The sequence below is a fragment of the Petaurus breviceps genome, unplaced genomic scaffold (genome assembly GCF_028583685.1).
Source record: "Petaurus breviceps papuanus isolate PSGF00001 unplaced genomic scaffold, PetGlider_PUasm1.0 685, whole genome shotgun sequence".
NCBI classification, from domain to species: domain Eukaryota; kingdom Metazoa; phylum Chordata; class Mammalia; order Diprotodontia; family Petauridae; genus Petaurus; species Petaurus breviceps.
This window is the reverse complement of record NW_027186455.1, coordinates 3,404,560-3,416,445: the sequence shown is the minus strand read 5'-3', so window position 1 is coordinate 3,416,445 and position 11,886 is coordinate 3,404,560. Positions and strand designations below refer to the sequence as shown.

The window sequence follows — 11,886 nt, the reverse complement described above, 5'->3', positions numbered from 1 at the left end:
CAGGGTTGTATGGGTTTCCCTCACTTCTCGAACAACCCCGAAGTGCCTGCATTTGTTTTCAAGTTCTTGGTGAACCCCTAGCTAGGCTGCCTGTAGTTCTTTTCTGCCCCATCTTTCTTCCTTTTCACTTCCTTCCCCATTGGCCGTGGGCTGGGTGTTGATGGTGATTGGTTTCTTGTGCCTCCTGTTTGGGGGAAAAAGAGGGCAAAAAACGTGGTTATTTGCTGGAGCTTAACTGTGCTTAAACACCCCTTCCCCCTCCCCCCGCCCCCCAATTAAAAATTGTATCCATCTTAACATCACAAAGCATTCGTGGTTGCAAACTTCTTTAAATCTCACACTAAATGGAGCCTGAATTGGGCTGTCAAGCACATGGACTTGTCACAGAACCTGAAATAGATGGATATTATGTTAAATATGTTAGATAAATGGAAGTCATATTTTGATAGGGTATTTTGGTTAGGATGCCAGGAATCCATTCTTTGGAGGTAGGAAGTATGATTCAGTAGACATTATAGTTCTATGAAGAAAATTAGCAAACGCCATTTTATTGACAAACCAGATTTAAGAAAAAAAAAGCTTTTCTAGTTGCGTTACAAAATAGACTTAATATTATCAATTTCATCAAAATCATTTTTGTGTGTGTATGTGGTGCCCCCCTACATATTATATAAAGAAAAATGATGACCCTGTCTGCTGGAATCATACCTGGTAAGGTGGAGGAGCTGGCTTATAGGAAATAGATAGTAGGCTAGAAGCATTAATGCTGTCGGCATGTTTACCATTTGTAGTTAAAATAATCAATATATTTGAGATAATGACTCTACACACTTAGATCTACGAAAGAGAGTATTTCAATTGCATTTTGGAGAGCTTCCTGACCTATGTTCCAGTTTTGTATCTTAAAATTTGGTCAATATTTCTCATAACCTTAAGGGAAATGATTTAAGTTTTTGGAGTTAGGAATAAGGTGGTATTTGTTCAATGAAATGTTTCTTGGAATGAAAATTTTAAGTGTATTAATGTTTTTCAGAGGCCATCTCATGTTTTTCAAAAACAGAAAATGGCTGAAATGGATTTAGTGTTACCATAAAGACATTTGTGAGCTTGCATTAATAAAAATGAAGACTATGTATTATATACAGATATGTGTATATGTACATATTACATATGTAACCTCAGAATTAGATTTGAATATCTCTACCCCAGTGAAGGATAATTAACTTTTAAAAAATATTCCTGCATTGTAAATTACTGGAGATGGTTATACTCTTCAGAAATAATGCACTTTTTAAAAAACCTTTTATCTGAAAATAAATACCTTTGCTGGGAAGGAGAAAATTAACATTTTTTCTGATGAATAGACAAAGAAAACCTTTTTTTTTTTTTGTACATACTAGGTGACAACTGAAAGTTAAAACCTAGAGTCCTAGTTTTCCAAGTGTAGTCGTAGAGCACATTGTTTTAGTTTTTCTCTGATTTTAGGAGTAGTTAATTTGAGGGGGGAAAATGATAATAGTAATTGATAAGCCTAGGGTACCATTTGAAATTAACTTATTGATTATGCTAAGGGATGGGATAAATGAGTGTGATAGAAAATATGATTTGATGTCATTTGAAGTAAAGTTTAACTTTACTGCACTTTAAAAAGTCCTCTGTATTAGCCTTCTTTGTATTAAAGAGTTAAAGGCAGACAGCTTTGGTAGGGGGCACAGTGGATAGAATCTGCACTCTAGAGGACCTAAATTCAAATTTGACCCCAACAAACTTACTAATTGTGTGCCCCTGAGCAAATCTCTTAGCTTCTGTTTGCCTTGGTTTCCTCATCTGTAAAATAGGGAAAACATGTACATCCCCAGGGTTGTTGTGGGTAATGAGGCAATATTTGCTAAGTGGGTTGAAAATTTTAAAAAAATGTAGAAATGCTATGTATTTTTTTTTGTTACTGTATTTATGGGATCAGCACAACTGACAGAAACCTACTGACAGGCCCCTACTTTGCCCAGGGAGTAAAAGGTAGGTTCTCTTAATTTGGGGCCTTTTAGGTTTAGTTCTAAAAGTTGATGTCATTTTGCATAGAACATTTAAGAAATAGCTATTATTAGTAATATAATTATCTAATTTACTAATTTTTTTTAATTTTAGGATCTTTAAAATGAAGACTTCAAAAATTTTTCTCCTGACTTATTTCCAAGTTGTATTTTTCCTGTTCTCACTATGCTTACTTTAATGTGCTTTTGCTACCCCTAGCTTTTTGTCTAAAGCATTCTTTCAGGTAGACTAATATATTCTTGCTATTATCTTTCTCTAAGAAATAAGAATAGGAAAGGAAAATAGATTTAATCCAATCTCAGAATCTTTAAAACCTAGTTTTACTGATACTTGGTTTACATGACTGTCATTCCCCATCACCCCATAGAACCTGTCTATTAACAAAGAAATATATTTTAAGTAACAATAAGCCAATACGTTGCTTATGTATGACTATTTATCTCATTTACCCTATTAGTATTCAGCATGCCACCTCTCTCCAGAGAGGTGTGTTTCATCCTATCTTTTCCTCTTCTTTCTCTCTCAGTCTTCAATATTTTGTGATTTCTACTTTCAGAATATTTCTGGTTCCCTACCTTCCAATTAAACTGCTACCATACCAATTCAGGTCCTTGTTACCTGTTGTATGAACTGTTAAGTTCTCCTACATAGTCTCCTTTATTTTCTACTCCCATTGGAGAATCCTTCCTTTGCCTGGTTGCCAAAATAATGTACTGTGGAAAAATGGTCTTTTTTGTTTGAGGGCATTCAGTTGTTCTCATAGGGTAAAATACAAATTTCTCAGGCTGTAGTTTCAGGTCCTTGAAAATCAACTTCATTGATCAGCACTGTGATTTCATAGGTGTAAGGAGCTCCAGATCAGTTCTTCCTCTGTCATTTCTAGTACTCTTAGAGAGTTGCCCAGGGCACAGAGAGAGGTTAAATGATATATGTCGGGAACTCAGGTTTTCCTGAGGCTAGCTACTATACCACATTGCTCTCTGACCCTATTTTTCTGGCTTTATTTCATTATATTTCTTTTCTTCTACCCAATCTTCTACTTTCTTTATATTCTGTCCAAACTGTACTACTTATAGCTTCCTAGTCTCAATAGATAAAGACTATTTTTCTCTGCCATGCATTTTGTCCACATTTGTCTAAATTCTTTTTTCTTTCAAGGCTCAACTCAAGGGCTACCTCTTCCTCACATTTCCTTTGCTCTAAGTACTGTTTCTTACATTTTCCTTTGTCCATGTCTTTCTTTATCCTTATTGCATTTTTATTTTGTATTATATTTAATGCACATGTCACTGGTTTATTAAGGGATGGAATAGCCATTTTTCATTTTTGTATCACTAATACCATCACAGCCCCTCACACAGAAATGTGTAATAAATGTTGTTGCTTTACAACTGTTGAATTCTTTTTATCACTTTTAACATTTTGTGCCTTTATACTTTTGTAAATCAGTCTGATAACTGCTGCTAGTTCAGCCCCACATAAGCATCAAAAAGTGAGAAATGAAACTGTTCATTGAATTTTGAAAGTGAAAGTCATTTAAATACTCATCCAGTGTTGTTACCTTACTTCTCATTCTCAAATACTAAAACATAGTGCATTGAAAATGTGGAAAAGAAACAGGATAGATTTAGAATCAGATGTGATAATACTTTTTCACAAGGGAAGGTACCAGACTAATATGGTGGGTTTTGTGGGCTAACAACACTTGATACTATTAATATGTGGGGAAAAAATAATGTTCTAATAGAGAGCAGTGGATTCTGGGTGTTCGGCATTTTTTAGTTATGCTGATTTTGAGCTCATTGGTACTTTTTGTTATTCTTTGCATAGTCCAGTAAATTTCTAAGGAAACTAAATTTTGCTTTTCAGGTATGGTAATGGTAACTTAGGCATTAGGCTTCAGCATTCAAAATAGTTTCTTTTAAGAAAAAGACTTCATACTTTGCTGATGTTGAATGGAAAGAGCTCATATACCAGAGCTCCACTTTGACTTCCTTAATTTTTTAAGAAGTTACTTGGAGTATAAATGTGTCACATTCACATTCATGTCTCTGGGAAGTGAATTCCATTTGGTGGAACCATGTTGCTTAACTCATAGGCTTATTCATTAAGAAGATGAGCCTTTTATATATAAACCTTGATTTTTAAATATTAAAAAATTCTGAATATAAATAAAATTGTACTGCTGCTTTTGTGGTGAACAGTTTTGTTTTATAATTGAATGCATTGATAGCAAGAAAAATCACAACTTATTTACTTTATTTGTAAGTAAATCCGGACTTTCCAAGTACTTAGACCATACCTACCTAAGTTCTTGTTGCAGCTGCGTAACTGCTTGTGTTTGTGACTATAGGAGCAGTAATTTAACAAAATGTGCTAGCTAATATATGTTGGACACATATAACCCTGAAAGATTTTGGGAGTATGAGAAATAAAAAGAAGATTGTCACTGTGAATTGAATTGTCTTGTCAGAAGATCTGTTTTTAGCATGTTGTCTGAATTGGAAGAAGGAACCTTTCTGCCTATTCCCTTCAGTTTATCATCTGCTGATGGATACTACCATGTCAGATTATAGGACATTTTACTATAGGATACCTGAAGAGATCACCTAAGCAATGACCTTCAGGAAGAATCCTAAAAATTAAACCTTGGTTCCCGTGTTTCTGACTGGGAAATAAATAAATAAATGGGTCCTATTTTTTTTTTTCATATAAGCCAACTTTTGTTTTATAGGCTCTTCTGGCAGTATTACCAAAAATTTCAAATTCTTAAGGCAAGAAACTAAAAACCATAGAGCTGCAGGAAGAGCAAATTTCAAAGGGTTCAAAGAAGGACTAAATAGGATCCTAAAGACTAATATCGTTTTGGGGAAGTCAGCCCTGCAGAGATGTGAAGCTCTCAAAAATGAAATTCTGAAGACACAAAGGGGAAGTATTTGTGATAAATATGGGAGTTGTCTGAAGACACTGATGTGGATATGTAGATCATTCACATAAACTCAAGTTTTAAGAAAGATAGAAGATGGAAGCTAGAGCAAGAAGTAGAAGATGAATACTAAAGCATGGCATTTTATTTTAAGAATAGTGTCAGGAGTTATAAAGCTCAGAATGTTCTTTAAGTGAGGTGAGGTGGTTGAGGAAAGCCAAGGACAACAAAGAAGTTTAAGTTATATAGGAGGAAGAGGGAGGGTCAAAAAAAGAATCAGGACCTTTGCTAGGGGTGGATGGGATAATTACAGTTAGAGAAAGAAGAGCTGCTAAATTCTTATTTTGCTTCTATTTGATTAGGAGTGTGACCTTTTGAAAGACAGAATAAAAATGGCTAATAGGCATTTGATACCAGGAGATAAGTAACGGCACCAAACTGCTTTTAAATCAAGTTATCTGGCCCAAGTAAATTGCATCAGGTCCTGAAAGGACTGGCCAATGTGATTATGGATCTTTTGTCAGAAAGATTGTTGGAGGATGGGAGAGGCACAATTGGAAGGCAAATCTTTAAATTTTTTTAAGAAGAGAACAGAATCTATAAACTATAGTGAACTTGACTTAGCTTTCTGGGAAAATTCTGAAGTACATTATTAAAGTTATGTTTAGTGAACATCTAGAAAAGGAAGGGGGATTGATTATAAAGAATGTTCATGGCATCATCAAGTGCAGGCCATGCCAGATTAACCTATTCCTTTTTTGATGGTTATTAAACTTGTAGATAAGGGAGATCTATGTAGTTGTAGTAAAATATTTGATAAAATATCTCATGCTTTTGTAGAAGAGACATAGGCTACATAATAGTATAGTTAGATGGATTTGGAGCTAGTTGAATGGCTAAACTCAGTTACAGTTTGATGTCAGCTTGGCAGGAGGTCTCCAGGGGAATGCCTCAGGGATGTGTGCTTGGCTTTCTGCTCTATGTCATTTTTCAAAATCACTGACTTGGAGAATGGCATAGATGAAACTTATGAAATTTGCAGATCACAGAAAGCTGAGAGGGCTAGTTAACACAGATAACTAGATTACAAAAGCTCTTGACTAGAATTTTGGGCTGAATCTAATACTACATAGTTCTTTGGGGATAATGAATTTTAAATCTAAACAGTTTGTAAAAGATTTGGGAGTTTTAGTGGGCTACAAGTCCTGAGTAAACATTATGATGCGTAGGCCTCACGCGTCCCCCTTCCCCCCCAAAAAAAGAAAAGAAAAAGTGATCTTGAATTAAACTGAGAGATGGTTTCTAGGAATGAGCAGTTGATAGTTCTTCTATATACTCCTCTGGGCAGATCATATTTAATTGTTCAGTTCTGGGCACCATGGTTTTGGAAGGATGTTGGTAAGCTGGAGCATCCAGAGGTGGCCATCTGATATTGTGACAGACCTTAAAAAGTCCATACAAGGGGTGGCCAGGTAGCTCAGCCAGTAAGAGCACCGGTCCCAGAGTCGGGATGACCTGGGGATCGAATCCAGGCTCAGACACTTAGCACCCACCCAGAAACACCTGGCCGTGTAACCTTGAGCAAGTTACTTAACCCCAATCGCTTTAAAAAAAAAAAAAGTCCATACAAGCTAAAAATAGGCTGAAGGAATTGGAGATTTTAAGCCAGAGGAAGGGGTGTTAATAGGGAGAATGAGAGCTGTCTTCAAGTATCTGTCATATGGAAGAGGGAATGGGTAGAACTTGGAAAGAAGAAAATGAAAGGAAAAATTTGCCATCAATTGGTACTAAAGTGGAAAAAACTGCTTAGGGAGGTGGTAAGTTCTCTATCATTGGGATGAAAACTGTTTTCAAGCAGATTGGATAATCACTTGTCAGATGTTATTTAGTTGGGAGTCCTTTTAAGGTATGGGTTATACTAGATAATGTCTGAGGCATCTTCCATCATTAAAATTCTGTGAATCTTACTGAAGTAGAAGTAAAAATAATTATACTTTTCTATTGAAACAACTATACTTATTCTGAATTTGCTTCCAAAATAGGCAAGTTCCTTTTTATTGGATTTTGACTTAGCTGTTTGTGAAGTAGAGAGGGTAGCCATAATTGCTGATGAGGCATGCTTGTTGGTAACTTCACTTTTTTCCACCTAGGAAGAAGCGGTATTAATTAGTTAATTTACATCTCTGATTTTTTAGGCGGTCTGACCATAGTTGCAAAGATGAATTTAATGCTTGATTTTATTATCAATAAGTATGGAAAAAGACCAAATGTATAGTTTTAATTATATATCCAGTCATTTGCATTATCTTGCCATTTGCCCAGATGCTTTCTCCCTTCTCCCTACCTAGAACAACATCCTTTGAACTAGCCCTCCAGAAATCTTGCAGGTAATGCATTCAGCTTTGGAACACATACATCTGTTTCCATGGCTCTCCAACAGTCTCCTCACCAGCTATTGTGCCACCAGGATCAGAAATTATGCCCAGTTACTATGTCCTAGAAGACTCAAACATTTTCATCTTGGAACTCCTACCTTGGAGTTCCCTGTCCTGAGTAATGGTTATTTCTATCTGTTTACTACTTTCAGTCCTGGCTTCAGTTATACTTGACTTCCTTGCTTCAATAATATGCATAATTCCCATACCTTCCATTTCTGGAGTCATAATCAAATAACCTTTTGCCACTGTTACTGTAAGGGGTGATTCCATTTACTATCTCTGTAACTTTTCAAAACAAAATAGTCCCTCCATTCTCCTACATGTCTCCCCCTTTCACAGTCCTCAACCCTTAGAATGTAATTTCCTTAAGGCCATTGTCTTCACTTTTATATTTATATCCCCAACATTTAAATGTATCTGGTTACATAGTAAGAGCTTAATTGTTTTTAAAACTATATTTTATAATTTTATAATTTAAAACTATAATTGTTTTTCATTCATTGTTTTTGACTGGATGCAAAGGTGGGGGGGGGGAGGACAAATTCTAAAAGGATTTAATAGCCATTGTAAATTTTCACAACCAGGAAAGATGTTTGCAAATAGGTTATCTCTAGGAATAGCCAGTTTTTGCCAGAACACTGAAGAAGATGGGGAAGCTCAAATGTGTCTTGTAAAATGAGGCTTCTGTAAAATAAATTTTTTTTTTTTTTTGAGGGCAGTTGGGGTTAAGTAAGTTGCCCAAGGTCACACAGCTAGTTTAAGTGTCTGAGGTCACATTTGAACTCAGGTCCTCCTGACTCCTGGGCTGGTACTATGTTCACTGCTCCACCTAGCCGCCCCTAAAATGAATTTTTAATAGTCACTTGTTACATTTTGTTGAAATGTAGATACCATATTAATTTTGGATTAACTTAGCTATCTTAGTTTTTGAAAATGCTCTGGATATTCGTACATTTTAGGGTTGTGAAATTGGCTATTTGACTGGTGGTAGGATAAGTGGGCAAAGGATTCAGATAGTCAACATATTCTAGACATTGGTTGAGTAGCAGACCATTTGTGTCCAGAGCTCAGTTCTATTTTTGACTGGTGCTTTGTCTACATCTTTTTGGAACCTCTCATTTGGTCACCTATTTAAGAGTCCTATGATTAATACTCAAAAACTTAATTTTTATTGACTTCCATAATGTGAAGATGGGACAGTACACAAATACTTTCTTTTAGACAATAGACGTGTCCTTAAAATATTGATTGAAATTAGTTTCTATCAGTTAATTTCACATGCTCCAGGAGGGGATGGAACATTCTACTTAAAATGCCTTGATATGATTCTTTTCATATAACGAAATGTTCTTTTGCAGTGTGCATAATTACCACCAAATTGTAATGCCTTTTAGCAAATTTATACTTTGATCCACTGAGAGAGAGATTCTTACTCTTTTTTCCTTAAACTAGTTGTAGCCTTTACAGGAGAGCTTGACAATATAATATATTGAACAGATAGCCTTAAGTTGTGGAAAAAACTAGGTTAGGAACTACACTATAAATACGAAGCTTCTCACTGTTGTAAAGTAGAAAAAAAAAGTTTGATTAAAATTTAGACTGTTGAGTTTTTAGCTTGTAAAGTGATTAAAACAATTGATTTCTAGATCTTTTCTGTATTATTTTGTAACCTAGTTGTAATTGCTTTTTGGATATCATAGCAGTCTAATTCAGATTGCAGTTAGTATGTAATTTATAATCTTAGCGTTGCTTGAGGCTCACAATAGTTAACACAGCTAGTCAAATATCTGAGGAGGTATTTGAACTTACTTCTCCTTAATTCAAAGTTTGACAGTCACTTCACTATTCCATGTAGTATTATTCTGTTGACTATGGGCTAAACACTATACTAGCATGAGGTTTGAGATGTATAAACACTTGAGAGAGTTTGGTCTAACCAGAAAGGAAAAAAACAGAGTGGAGAATGTCTTTTGATCAGATTCAACTATGCAGTTAGATAGAAAACCCTATACAGAATCCCCACTGCTATGATAGAGGTCTCTGCTAGGATTTTTAAAGTTTAATCTGCGTTATTAACATTTTCTCTATCATTTTTAAATATCAAGACAATATAATACACCAAGTCCTAGTTTGTAGTGTTTACTGATTTGAGGAGTTGTAACTATTTAGACTGAAAATTTAAAAGTCAATGAGAACTGGTACAAATTGGCTCCTTGCCTAGGACTAGTTATTTAACCTTTCTGAATCTGTTTCCTCATCTGTTAAATAAGAGAGTTTGAACCAAGGTCCCTTCTGACTCTAAATCTTTTATTATGTGACATTTTCCCTTTTAATGAAAACCAAAAGATAAAAGGAGGTTGCAGCTAAATGAAAAGGTATCTTGCAGTTTCTCAGAAAACAAAGAAGTTTATAGAGATGTTTTTATTATGTGCCTCTAAAGGCAAGAAGAAGCATCATGGGCTCTTTGGTTTGCATGGGAAAAAAGAATACTCAACTGAATGTAAGCTCCTTGAGGGCAGTGACTGTTTTATGTTCCTTTTATACCTAGCACCTGGCAAAATGTCTTGTGTTTAGTATATGCTTATCAAGGTGATTGCAGTTTATGTGTCAATGTGTGATACACAAGAAGAAAATCTGTGGAGAACTTGGTGAAAACTTATTAAGTAAACATATACCTTGATACTCAGTGAATTTCAAGCAAAGGTCAGCCCTGGAGTTTACTGAGGAAAATATTGGGAAAGATGGGTCTCTTTAAGAAAGGTCAAAAGATGCTAGCAGTGAACATCAACCCTCCCCCCCCACCCACCCAATGAATTATAATTTAGGGTGCTGAATCTGTGGCCTCAAGGCTATATGTGGCCCTCAAGGTCATCAAGTTCAGCACTTTGACTGAATCCAAACTGCACAGACCAAATCCTCTTAATGAAAAGATTTGTTCTGTGAAGTTTGGATTCAAAGGGCTGCATTTGAGGAACTAGAGGGCCACATGTGGCCTCAAGCCTGCAGGTTTCCCCACCCCTGTACTATATCTTAGGTAGGGTAAAGGGTAATTATTATTGAGATAATAAATTTTTTTTTTCTTTTTGGAGGGCTGCTATTGGGGTTAAATGATTTGCCCAAGGTCACACGGCTAGTTTTTGTGTTAAGTGTCTGAGGCTGGATTTGAACTTAGGTCCTTCCGACTCCAGGGCTGGTGCTCTATTCACTGCGCCACCTAGCCGCCCCGAGATAATAATTTTTAAATCTGTTGTCTGTATAGCCAGAATAACTTGACTAATAGGATCATAAATTTAGAGTTGGAAAATATCTTGTTACATCAAAATCAACATCGAATTAGAAGGAAGGAGAAAGATGAAATGATTACATTTAAATAAAACTATTGACAAAGAAAAATAGGAAATGGATGAAGGAAGACATGCTAACTCAGTACTATTATCCTTTCCTAAGGAAGGGTAACCATTATAAAGCAGTAGCTACACTGAAACTGAGAAACTGTATTAGCCATCACACAGCAAAAGGCAACAACCCTAGGTTAGAATAGAAATTCATTTACATAATATTTCTAGTTGCTTTTTTCATGTGTTTCATTTAGATAAAACAGTTCCTAACAAACTTCCCTGAAATAATATTCCTCCAGAAATATACTCTACTTAATTTTGAACCTTCTGTGTTAGGAGCGTGTTGGAAGATTGAGGAATATCATGAAACAGCGATTAGCAATGGAGGGGGAAAATGAGCTTGCAAAAAATAAAAAATGTGTGTGAGATTCATTTTAGCTAGTTCATCACAGTAACATTTAAATGTGAAAATGGAAGGACAACCAACAGAGGAAAAATAGGACAAATTTCTTTATAACAAAATAATTCTTTGTCAGTGAGAGTAGAGATAAAGCAATATGCTTTATGAAATAGAAATGACTGAAAATCACAAAAATACTACTGAGCAGCCATAAAAAAATCCATTACTGAAGGCACCAGTTTTGAAAGCACTGAAGGATCTATTTTCAAGTTCTGTGAAAGGTAAATATTCTGGCATGCAATGAAACCAATATTGAATTCCTTTATGTATTTTTTAGAGAATCTATAAGCTCCTCTTTTTTTTTTTCCTTTTTGGAGGGGGGAAGGCAGGGCAATTGGGGTTAAGTGACTTGCCCGAGGTCACATAGCTAGTAAGTGTTAAGTGTCTGAGGCAGGATTGAAACTCAGGTGCTCCTGACTCCAGGGTTGGTGTTCTATTCACTGTTCCACTTACCCGCCCTCAGTTTTTCTAGGAAAAAATATTTTGGGTACCATTTATGTACTTTCTCATCTCAGTCTAAATGGGGCATAATTTACACACCTATGGAGGACATCCTTAAAAGGTGTTTAAAAGGTTTTTATTAACATCTTTTCTCTAGTGTCATCTAGATTCTCTCTTTATTTCTATCCTTCTGCCTCCCAGAGGACCATCCCTTATATCAAATATTTTTTT

At 35.6% G+C, this 11,886-nt stretch overlaps 1 protein-coding gene across 2 annotated transcripts in view; it reads left to right on the top strand.

The window, feature by feature from the left end:
- The window catches only part of FAM13B (family with sequence similarity 13 member B), a 107,253-nt gene that overhangs the window by 418 nt on the left and 94,949 nt on the right, over nt 1–11,886 (top strand). The window lies entirely within an intron of this gene.